The following is a 12,916-nucleotide window of genomic DNA, read 5'->3' as shown; positions in this document are numbered from 1 at the left end:
TTATATTGATATTCTGCATATATTAATATTTATATTAATACATGCAGTATATTGATATTCTGCATATATTAATATTTATATTAATACATGCAGAATATCTTTTTTTTGTTAGTTGTTGGCGCATCAGCTTCTATGGCCACATTACACCTCCCAAAATTTTTGCATTTTACTGTGATCCAAGCTCGAGGCGGGAATCGAACCCGCGACCTTTGGGTTGCCAGGCAGGCACTTTACCTACCTGGCTAGCCCGGTCGGCTGTAGAATATCTATTAATTAATTTATATTAATATATTGATATTCTGCATATTCAAATTACACTGGATTCCGGTTATTTGGGCTACTGGTTAATCAGGCCATTTATTTGGGGGAAATCTTAAAAAAAACAGAACCCAATCAAGAAAATAGCAAGGGTTTACTTCGCTTAATTGGGACAACGTGTCTCTAATCAGGACAGGAGACCACAGCACTGGAGATTACCGTACGACTGTCTCCGACCATACCACTTTGTTTATTTGGTTTTTAGGAGCATTAGCAACTAAGGCCATATTGCTCCAGGGATATGCGGTGGTCATTCCCTGACCTTTCTGCATCCTCCATATTTGGTGGTCACGGGCTCGAACCTCGGTCTAATCAAGAAGTGTGTGCTACGCACTGCTGCTCCTGCCCACCTGGCTATGGAGGCGCCCTGTACCACATAGTTCGGTCGGATTTCTGGAGGACACAACCATAAAAACAATTAGCAGTCACCTGTTTATTGGGCTTTTCTGTTAATGCAATCTATCATAAACGGATAGTAAACCCGATCTTATTGAATTTGCGATAATACGGACAGCTGGAATTCTGTGAGTTATTATGGTGAAATGTGTTTACACTTCCTGGAATCTTCTCTTCATTCCTATTTTTAAAACTTTGTAACTTGTTACTCCGTTCTCACTTGTGCGTATTGTGTTACTTGCAATGTGTGTGTGCCGTGTTCTTTGTTATTGGTTGCTTATCTTTTTACTGTTTTAAATTTTAACCCCCACCCACAAATGTCAGTGAACAGAAATGTCAACTAGTTAGTATGTACATATTACAGTACTTATATAATATCGGTGTTTAGATACTAAACTCTTAAAGTATTATGCCATGTGCATTTAATTATTTTAAATATTACAGTACGTATTAATTATTCCGATTATCACGTCTATTCTTACGATTTTCATGTATCATTTAATTTTTTAATTGATAAGGTAACAAAGGGTAAATTTGTGCTTAATATGTCTTTACTTTTATAGCCTGTGGATAATATTCCTACTATTTTCACTAATTAGAATTGCTATTTAATAGAATTAAAATTCAATTCACAAACGTGATCACAATGACCGGTGCTTACTACAGATCGTATAGTGAATGGTACTTTACTATGGCGAGTCCATAATAACGTGATTTGATTGTACAGTGAACCAATTGTAAAGCGGGGGTCCATTGTATCTTTAACTTTTTTTATGTGAAACTTCGGATAATTGGGGCAGCCGACTAATTTCATTTTTCTGATCTAAGGAAACAATGTGCTCATATAAGACAGGTGGTCCCTTACTAAAATATATGACAGCAATTTGTGAGACTTTAAGGTTTGCTCTGATGCTAATCCATTCCATATGAAATGTAACAGCTGAAGGGCATGATTGTTATTTCTTATGGAAATGACAATTTGATGCAAAACATTACGCTGTATTATCAAACATTACATTGTATGATCACAATGTAACTGGTTTAGTAAACTTAAAAAATACATTAAATAATCAAAGATTTTAGAGGACAAAACTTTGTCTCCTCCTGCTGCAATAAAAATTTAAGAAATTTTTTCAATATAACTATAGCATACAGCCATTACATATTCATCTTAAATAGGTGCCATCTGGTATAAATATTTAATTTTCATTAAAAATTTTCTAAAAGTAAGTAAATATTTATTTAAATACACTTTGATGCATTTAAAACATAAGATATTTAAAAGAGCAGAAATAAAAGCCTTAGAAATAAATTCAAACTGAGAATAACTCTGTCCTTTCATCTGATCATAAAAATTCTGCCATATTAAATAATTAATAACTTCTTTACACTGACAGCAACTCATATACAACTACACATTTATGAGGAGGGAGTCAAATTGGTATTTTATTTTATGTTATTTATTTATGGCTGGTGCAGCAAAAGCCTCAGGCTTCTGTGCACCATATGCTAATACTATTATTCACAAGCCACCTGGTATGTTTCATATTTTAAACATATAGCAGTTAATAGGCAACTGGAGGTTATAAAAAGTTATTTAATCATGAATACTTCCACAGATCATGGAATTTACTTATGGATAATGAAAATCTGCAGGATGTAAAACAAGCAGAAGGACAAAGCTGCTCTGAATTTACAGAATCTATTATGAATAAATGTTATGAAATCATTTTTGCACTTCCATAAAAAATGATAAGCATACATATGATGTGGGAGGGGGCACAGATGGGGCCTATTTTTAGCAGTGAGCTAAAAATAGTTATGAAGAAAATCAAGTATCCAAACCAGAATATCAGGAATTAACTATAATCTTCGCATCACTGAGCAAAGTTCTCATTAATCAGTTGTCCAAGTACTACTGTATAGCTCATCCACATTACCCAGTTCCCCGCTAGCAATGTGTCAGGAATATTCCATTTCTGTAGTAGGAAAAGTCACGTCATAATCTTTTTCCTCAATTTCAGTTTATGCTCCCTCAGGTTTGTAATCTGAGTAAGAGGAAGAATCCCATCAGCATTGAGTCTGCTCAATCCATTCAGGGCCTTACACACCTCAATCAGATCACATTGCAGGTGCCTAGTCTCCAGACGCTGCAATTTGCAGAACTTGTAAGAGCACCTCTTTATTCCCCTCACCAGTCTTGTTGCCATTCTCTGTACTTGTTCTAGCAACTCTACATCCTACCTAAAATGAGGCTTCAAGCTATGTATGCAGTACTCAAGGTGTGGCCTGACTACTGCCTTATACAAAATTCCTTTATATCATTGACAAGACCCCATGACCTACTCTGGCAGTCTGTCTGCACTGCTCAGAAAACTTCATATCTGACTGCACAATTACCCTCGGGTCTCTCATTCTCCACTACCCTGAGTGTAATAACATCCAGTTGGTACATTTCTCTGGGGTTACTGCTACCCATATGAAGTACTTTGTCAATGTTAAACTTCAGTTGCCACATTTCAGCCCATCTGCCCAACTTTTCCAGATCCTGTTGCAGCAAGATATTGTCATTGCTGTTATTAAAAACCCTGCCAACCTTTGCAGCATCTGCAAATTTGACATTAAGCCTGATATACCTTCATCAATATCATTGATAAATATACCAAACAACAATGGGCCCAACACCGAACCCTGAAGGACACTACTAATATTAGTCGACGAAGGGCAGCATCCATTGATGACCACTCTCTGTCTTCTCTCACTCAACCATTCTTTTATCCATTGTAGCAACTTGCCCTTAATGCCATACTGCTCCAATTTGTACAGTAGTCTTCCATGTGCAACAGCATCAAAAGCTTTCCTGAAATCGAAGTAGAGTAGACTCTAGATTTTCCAGGATAGAGAGTAAAAAAATATTCCTGGATAATCAATTTTCCGGTTAATACAAAAATACAGCAAGTCCTAGACATACATAAGAGATACGTTCCAGGACTTCTTACGAAAGTTGAGTTTCACATAACTTGGAAATGACTAATAAAATATTGCTGCTATATCCCCAATCTGCCAAAATGACAAAACCCACATAATATTCTCAGAAGAATGAAAAAAAATAGTTATATATTTTTAATTAGTTCAAATAAAAACTTTATCTGGGGACAGCAGTGATGTAGCCGGAGTGGCACATAAGAAAAGAAAACATAAAAGGAAGAAAAAACACGTTATTGAACTGTAAAAACTGATATGTATTTCATAGCCTCGATTCTTATTATAGTTGAACTTCATTGGTGCTGACCGCTTCTCGTATTCTGTCTTTCTTTCTCCTCTATTGTGTTTTGCCATTGCCACTGACAAATCTGAATGCCACATGATACTTGTTAATGTTTGGCCATTTTCATACATGCTTATTATTTTAATTTTCTGATCCAACTCGATTGCTTTCCTTTTCTCGATAGATTTATTAGTACCGCTGTCACTTATTTTCTTAGTTGGCACCATGATAACGGTCAAAATGAAATTTTCTGTAAATAACTTCACAGGGTTAAGGTGAAAACTCCCTATTATCACTACACGCGAACTCGCATTTTGCTAAAGCACATTTCTTGAGGTCACTGCCATAAAACAATTAATTATAAATGGGTAGTAAACTCAATCTTACTGCATTAGCGATAATACTGATAGCTGGAATTCTGTGGATTTTTTACGTTATTATAGTGAAATGTGTGTCCCCCTTCACTGAAATCTTCAGTCATATAAAAAAAAAATATATAAATAACGTATCCTAAGTCTGAAGCTACATAAGTTGGCATTTACTGTACTGAAAAATGTTCAGCAACCTACTTGTTGTTGTTGGTGTGGAGGTTTTTCGGCACAAGGGCAACTGAGGCCAAAATGTGCCTATTCAGATATTTGGAAAGGTACAGTAGTTTGCCTTATTTGTTATTAGATATATTCATAAAGTCTAATTTGTTTGAGATAAGCGAAAAGCTCATCCAGATTGGCATTGTTTCCCAATAGGTGGGTTAGTGATAAAGGTTTCACTTGTGTTAGGGAAAGGAAGGTAGTATTTCTGATATGGGAGTAATACGAACAATCTAACAGGATATGTCGAACTGTAAGTTGTGATGAACAATGCATGCATACAGGAGGGTCATCGCCCATGAGCAGGAACAAGTGGGTCAGGTGTGTGTGCCCTATGCGCAATCTTGCCAGTATTACTTCTTCATGCCTGTTTTTCCTCGAGCTCGAGCTCCATATTTGTGGTTCTTGTTTAATTTCAAATAATTTATTGTTTGTCTGTGTCTTCCAAATGTTTAACCATTGTTCCCTACAGACACGTCGGATATGTTTTAATAAATCTATATAGGGTACTTGGTAAGATGGAGGTGCGTTGCTCTTTGGGTGTTTAGCTGCTTGGTCTGCTGTTTCGTTACCTGTGATTCCAGCATGCCCTGGAATCCAACAGAAACTTACGGTATGATTCAGATTCCTCAAATGATTTAAACGAGACCGGATTTCTTTTATTATGGGATGTGGGGTTGAGAAATTGTTACTTATTGCGGAAAGCGCACTCATGGAGTCTGTATATATTAAACTATTAGTGTTGAGACAGATATTGATATTGTATATAGCTAGGTGGATTGCATAAAGTTCTGCAGTATAACTGCTACATTCAGCCGGGAGAGATACAGATACTGTAAATGTGGGAAAGACTGCTGCAGCACCTACGGCATCATCTGATTTTGAGCCATCTGTATATATTAAGCAGCTCTGCGCATTGCTAGCGGCATGTGCTTCGTGCAGTTGCTTGATGTAACAGCTTTCCATGGACTTTTTTCCCCATTGTTGGAAATAGGTATCGCAGTGAGGTGGGTTTGAGGACCAAGACGGATCAGATATTTTGGTTTCTTTGAGTGTGTTTTCAAAATGAACATTCCAGCTATGCATCACATCTTGTAGTCTAATACCAGTTGGTCTATTTTCAGTGGGTTTATTGTTATAGAATGTTACCCTTTCAGGATTGAAAAGCAGCGGTTGATTCGGATGATCTGGAAGGCTTTTAATCCTGGCTGCATAGGTGAGGAGTAACATTTTCCTTCTGAGGTGGAGTGGTAGTTCGTATGCCTCTATATAGAGACTTTGGACCGGAGATGTTCGGAAAGCTCCAAGAGCAGTGCGAAGAGCACTGTGCTGTATTGTATTCAGTCTTGTAAGTACAGTTTTCCTAGCTGAGTCGTATACTATTGAACCATAATCTAGACGAGACCTGATGAGCGAACGATACAAATGTAGGAGAGTGCATCTATCTGCACCCCATGCCATGGCAGAGATGGCTCTGAGTATATTGAGTTTTCTCATGCAGAGAGTTCTGAGATAAGTTATGTGCATGGCAAAATTGAGTTTAGTATCTAATATTAAACCTAAAAAGCGGATATTGCTGGCAAGATGGATCGGTTGGTTTTTTAATTTAAGTTCAGGCTCTGGATGTAAATTGCGCTTTTTACAGAAATGAACTGCAATTGTCTTTTGTTTTGACAGGCGATAACCATTTTGTACAGTCCATGTCTCTAACTTATTTATGGTAAGTTGTAACTGTCTCTCTATGCTGTTAATGGTTGGTGAATGGCATGATATAGCAAGATCGTCGGCATACATATATATTTCTACGGTTTTGGGGATATTCTGTGTCATGGTATTTAGTCTAATTGCGAAGAGGGTAGGACTAAGTATGGACCCTTGAGGCACCCCTTCTTCTTGAATAAAATATTGTGAAAGTACATTCTGGTGACGAACTTGAAAGGTTCTACACTTGAGAAAGTTCTGGATGAATTGAGGTATCTGTCCTCTCAACCCTAGGGTATACAGCTCTCGAAGAATGCCATACCTCCATGTGGTATCGAATGCCTTTTCAATATCTAGACTCACCATTACCAGATGTTCATTTTTAACATATGCATTCCGAATGTTAGTTTCGGCTCTTATCATAAGGTCCAAACAGGATCTGTTTTGTCTGAAGCCATATTGGTTGATATTTAGTAGCATTTTGCTTTCTAGTATCCATTTTAATCTCCTATGTATCATTTTTTCTAGTGTTTTACTCAAACAGCTGGTTAGGGAAATTGGTCGGTAGTTTTGTGGAAGCGATTGATCCTTTCCTGGTTTTGGAAAGGCAAGAATTACAGAATGATGCCATGAGGAAGGATAAACACATTCAAGAAATATCCTGTTGTAGAATACTAGTAATAATCTTAAAGCTGTATTATTTAGGTGTTTAAGCATTATATAGTAGATTCCGTCCGGTCCTGCTGAGCTGTTTGCTGATCTGTTCAGAGCTTCTTGGAGTTCAGCTAGGATGAATGGTTGATTATAAGGAAGGGATTGGTTGGTGTTGAAATTTAATTTATATTTTTCTGCAGAGGTTTTGATTTTCAGGAAAGGATTGTCGTACGCAGAAGCTGATGATATTTGACTGAAGGTCTCTCCAAGGAAATCACATATTTCCTTTGGGGAGGACAGTTCTCGTCCATTCTTAATCAAGATTGGAGCAGAAAAGGGAATATACTTATTATTTAATTGTTGGATTTTCTTCCATATTAGCCGACTGCTGGTGTCCTTCGTGATGGTACTGGCAAATGTTATCCACGCTTCTTTTTTGGCTTGTTTCCTGATTTGTCGTGCCCTTGCCTTCTGTTTTTTATATAAAATGAGGTTGGCTGTTGTAGGAAATCTACGAAACAGGTTCCAAGCTTTATTTCTTTCTCGTTTTGCACTGTTACAGGCCTCATTCCACCAGTGTTTTGCATGTCTTTTTTGGTTTCCAGAGGATTGAGGAATTGCCTCAGATGCTGCTGCCAAAATTTGTGCGGTGATGTGCTCTGTGACTTTATCTATTGGTTGTGTTCTAATAAATTGATCATCAAAATAAACACAGAATGAATATTTTGTCCAGTTCGCTTTCGTGAATTTCCATTTTACTCTGTAATCTGGAGAATGGGATTGTTTTGTTTGAATTTTACATATAATTGGAAAATGATCGCTGTTGTGTGGATCATATAAGGTTAACCACTCCATACTGGGGAACAGTATGGGAGAACAGATTGACAGATCAATTGCTGAAGAGGAGCCTGTGGGTAGATGGACATAAGTGTGATGGCCAGTATTTAGCAAGGTTAACTGCTGTTGATTCAGTAATGTCTCTATCATATGTCCTCTTTTATCCATGCTTGAAGATCCCCACAACGGGTGATGCCCATTGAAATCTCCCAAAAGGCAGAAAGGTTTTGGCAATTGTGCTATAAGATCTTCTAGTTCTTTAAGCATGAAAAGTCTGTTTGGTGGGAGGTATATTGAAACAAGAGTTAGTGTTATTCCAAGCGCAATACGCACAGCAACAGCTTCTAAGTCAGTCTGTAGAGAGATATGTCGAACTGGGATTTTAGAGTTAACTAGTATTGCTACTCCTCCATGTGCGGATTTTGCAGTATTCCTGTCTTTTCTGTACATTGTGAAGTTTCTAATTGAGAGAGTTACCTGTGGTGTTAAATTTGTTTCTTGCAGACAAACACTCACTGGATTGTACTTATTAACCAGGTCATATATATCATCAATATTGGCTCGTATGCCTCTGCAATTCCATTGAAGTATGTGCTGCATTACTTGCTTTTAGGAGTTGTGTTTAGATCCGTCTGTTTTTTTGAAGCAGTTTGTTTGTAACGATCTGATTTATTTCTGTCTTTTTTGGGGAAAACCGGTCTCTCTGTATCCATGTGTTCTTCTGCATGAAGTTCTAATATAGTTTCTTCTTGGTCAGTTTTGTTGTCAACATCCATATGTATAGGGAATTGTTTCTTGGTCTGAGCATGGTCTGTAGGTACTGTTTTTTCTGCTTTTTTTGTAGTTTCAGGCACGTTAGGAGGAACTGAAATAGGTGTATTAATTCCTTGTTCCAGTTGCTTGTGTTTGGCAGGTTGTGGCTTAGCATTAAGCACGGACCTGGCCCAATCTGCAAAAGAAATGTTTGGAGGGACTGCAATGTCAGTTTGAGTAGCAATAGAATGATTTTGTTGGATTGCTTGTGCATACGTGCGTTTTGGCATAAACTGCATGATGTGCTTTTTGGCTTCCTGATACGTTACTTTCTTTTCTGTTTTGTATTTTTGTATTTCTTTCCCCACTTTCCACATTTCACAATTTTTGGAATATGCCGGATGGTTACCTTTGCAATTGGGACAGATGAAGGAGGTTACGGTACAATCAGCTTGAGTGTGTTCTGTTGAGCCACAGTTTGGGCAAATCATAGTGCCACGGCATGCTACCTGGGAGTGTCCATATTTCTGGCATTTGTAACATCTGATGGGATTCGGTATATATGGACGGATACGACAATTCAGATACCCTGCTTTAACCATTGTTGGTAAGTTTGGGGTACTAAAGGTCAGTATTATGTTCCTTGTTGGCTTTAATTCTCCATCTTTCCGGATTAATATTCTTTTTGCATGTATTACTTTTTGATCTGTCAATTCTTGTACAATTTCATCCTCTGAGATGTTAATCAGATCCCACTCTGCTATAACTCCTTTTGATGTATTCAGAGTGGCATGAGGCGTTATTTTCACAGGAATTCCACCAAAAGTAGTCAGTTTTAATAATAATTCCGAGTGTTTTGGCTTCATTGTCTCTACCAGCAGATCTCCAGACTGTAATCGCTTTACCATCTTCGGTGGTCCTGCAGCATTTTCCAAGCATTTCTGGATTAGAAATGGGGATAATTTGCTAACAGGAGAGTCTGATACAGAATGAATAAGGAGAAAGGCTGGGTGATCTTGTTGACATAGATCTGTTTTTTGTCTTTTATTTTGATTTTGATAAGTGTCATGATCGGGTTGGTCTTGATCAGTAGGTGATCTCAACTGATCAAGTGAGGGAAAGGTTTCTTTGTCCATTTTGTACTCCTTTTGGCCCTGAGGGTTTGCTTTCCCACTCAGGTTACCGGCCCCGCCACGGGGAGGCAGGAGTAATGCCACGAGTGGCCAAGCGGTTGTTAGGTTAGTTGGGTTAGTAACTCTAATAAAATTAAAAGGAAAGTTGTCTTTTCTTTCCTGACTTAACTTACAACTTGTAAGATGAAGTCTACAGTGCTTTTTTTTTTTTTTTTAAGAACTTAAGAGAAACTAACGGGGAACTTAAAAGAAGAGTGATTCCTTTAAAGGAGAACGCTTTGAATCGCTTTATAGAGCTCAGAAAATCGCTTGGCCACGGAAAACGCTTGGCATCCGGGGCCCAGCAACCTACGTAAAAAGTATGGCGATAGATAAAAAAACCAAAAAGAGAAACTTACCACGCACTATTCGCATGCCCAATACGTTGCTTCTGTTTATTTTTTATGATGTCGACTTTAAATCTAATAGCTTCCCTTTATTTTTTACAATGTCATGTATGGTTTCGTCATCAACATTATAGCGGTTCTTTAGAGATTTAACGGGTGCACCATTTTCTAACTTTTGAATAATTTCAAGTTTTTGTTTAATTGAAAGCACAACTCTTGCGTTTGCCGATCATTTTTGCAATTTCTAAACAAAAAATAAAAAATAAAAAAAAAATCGTTAATATAAAAAAAAAAAAAAAATCCCTGACACACAAAATGAAACACAACAATTGACATGATGCACTAAAACAACCCAAACATTTGGATTTGGTCTCTCTCTCTCTTTTTTTTTGAGCAGCGGGTGTGAAGACAGCGGGCTGCAAGATAATAGGGATATAATCAACCAATGACGACTTATAACGCCGCTTCTTGTCGCTTATTTACTTGCGACTTGCAAAACATCTCTTTATACCTATTCTATTTATTACTTGAATTTTATGATTTCTGGTTGTTGTTTTTTTTTTTTTAATTTGGAATTGTGAAGTGTCCCAGTTAATCTGATCCCGGTATATTGAGAGTCTGCTGATTATGATATCAAAATTATTTTTTGCATTCAGTTTCTTTGTATCCACATCATAGTATCCAATCAAATTGGTCAGACAAGACTTCCCCTTAATAAAGCGAGCTGTGTCTGAATTATTACTGCAGTGTTGTCAAGATGATCCTGCTATGCTTCTTTAACAAGTGCCTCCTTTAATATAATTGGATAGATCCCATTCATCTCAGGTGCTTTTCTTATGTTTAATTTCAACAATTTCTCCTCCACTTTACTCTCAGTTATTACAAAATAATTTATCGCCTGTTAGAGTTTGATAAACATCTGGCCTTCTCCTCCTTGAATAACTCGTCATGTGTGAATGTAGATGCAAAATACTCATTTAGCTTGGCAGCTATCTGTGAATGATCGTCTACAGTCATCCCATTGATATCAAGTGGACCAATCTGATTCATTCCCTTCCTTCTAGAGTTTACATAAGTAAAGAACTCTTTGCTGTTTTCTTTGCATCCTTTGCCAAAGATTTCTCGAAATCTGCCTTTGCCTATCTAACCTCCTTTGTGATTTGGTTACAGACCAGCTTATATCTCTCATAGGCTTCTGTGTCACCTGTTATTTTATATGTATCCCATGCATTTTTTTTTCTCTGTCACATGTCTAATTAGTTCATCTGACATCCGTTTAGGCCTAAATCTTGAACAATATTTCTTAGTTGGTATGAAAAGTCTAGTAGCTTCCAAGATTAATTCTTTGAATACTTCCCATTTTGAATTTGCTGTTGGTAACATTTTCAGTTGATCCCACCGTAGTCACCTTTACGAAAGCAAACACCCTTCCTTTTACCCTTGATGGTAGTTACCACTTTCAACTATGGATCACCTTCATGTAATATCACAGCTAATGGAGAAAGCAAATGAATATAAAACACCATTATGCCTGGCATTTGTGGATTATGAAAAGGCATTTGACTCCATATAGCATTTTCAGGCACTGGAAAGACAAGGCATAGATACCCCACATATTATGATTTTGAAGAAAATATATGAGAATGATACCTCCTTTATTAGACTAGACAAAGACAGTAGGAAATTTAAAATTGAGAAAGGAGTTCAACAAGGAGACACAGTATCTCCGAAGCTGTTTACTGCTGCCCTTGAGGAAGCTTTCAGAAGATTAGACTTGTCGCAGAAAGGAGTCAATGTGAACGGAGAGTACCTAAACCATTTATGATTTGCAGATGACATTGTGGTTATAAGCCACGATCCCAAAGAATTAGAGGAAAATCTTAATCAGTTATGCACAGTTAGTAAGGATTTTGGACTAAAGATGAATATGACTAAAACAAACGTAATGATGAAAAAGTATGCCACAGAAAGGGAAATAATGATTGAAGGAGCAGTAATTGAAAAGTTGGAGTCATATACTTATCTGGGACAAGTTATTAGCTGTAATAATGATAAATGGCTGGAAGTCAAGAGAAGAATAAATTTTGGATGGATAGCATTCAGGAAATATAGTCACACACTGAAGAGCACTATCCCAGTTTGTCTGAAACGTAAAATAATGAACCAATGTATACTCCCCACCATGACTTATGGAAGTGAAACTTGGGCACTCACCAAAAGAATGGAAGAGAAGCTGAGAACTACACAGCGAAGAATGGAACGAAGTATATTGGGAATCAGACTGTTAGATAAGAAGAGAAACACATGGATTAGGCAGCAAACTGAAGTAAAGGACATTCTTATCAAAACTAAAGAACTAAAATGGTCTTGGGCAGGACACATAGCTCGAAGACATGATGACAGATGGACTAAGAAAATAACAGAATGGTACCCAAGAGGAGCTAGACGAAAACCTGGAAGACAAAGGCAGAGATGGATAGATGAAATTCATGAGTTTGTGGATAGTAAATGGATGGCCAGTGCTCAAAACAGAAGGAACTGGAAAGTTGCTGGAGAGGCCTTCATCCTGCAGTGGATTGAAAATGGCTGATGATGATGATGATGATGACCTCTTTCAGTAAATCCCACTTCAGCACACTGTTATCACTGCCACCTAGTGGTTCCTTTATCTGCAGATTCTTAATGCATGAAGAATCACTACTGATAATCAGATCACGAGTATTACTCCCTCTAGTTGTCTCCCAAACATGCTACTGTAGAAAACAATCATCAATTAAATCCACAAAAGCCTTGCTATTGTGTGAGTGACCAATCCACAAATTCCAGTCAATCAGTGGGAAATTAAAATTCCCCCATTATAAGACACTCTGATTTACTCGC

General features: G+C 37.4%; 1 protein-coding gene across 2 annotated transcripts in view; it reads right to left on the bottom strand.

Moving 5' to 3' along the window:
• The window catches only part of LOC150076458 ((E3-independent) E2 ubiquitin-conjugating enzyme UBE2O), a 758,089-nt gene that overhangs the window by 326,903 nt on the left and 418,270 nt on the right, over nt 1-12,916 (bottom strand). The gene's annotated exons all lie outside the window — the stretch shown is intronic.

This window comes from Mastigoproctus giganteus, chromosome 13 (genome assembly GCF_048544385.1).
Source record: "Mastigoproctus giganteus isolate SK-2022 chromosome 13, ASM4854438v1, whole genome shotgun sequence".
NCBI lineage: Eukaryota > Metazoa > Arthropoda > Arachnida > Uropygi > Thelyphonidae > Mastigoproctus > Mastigoproctus giganteus.
This window is presented reverse-complemented; position numbering and strand designations above follow the sequence as displayed.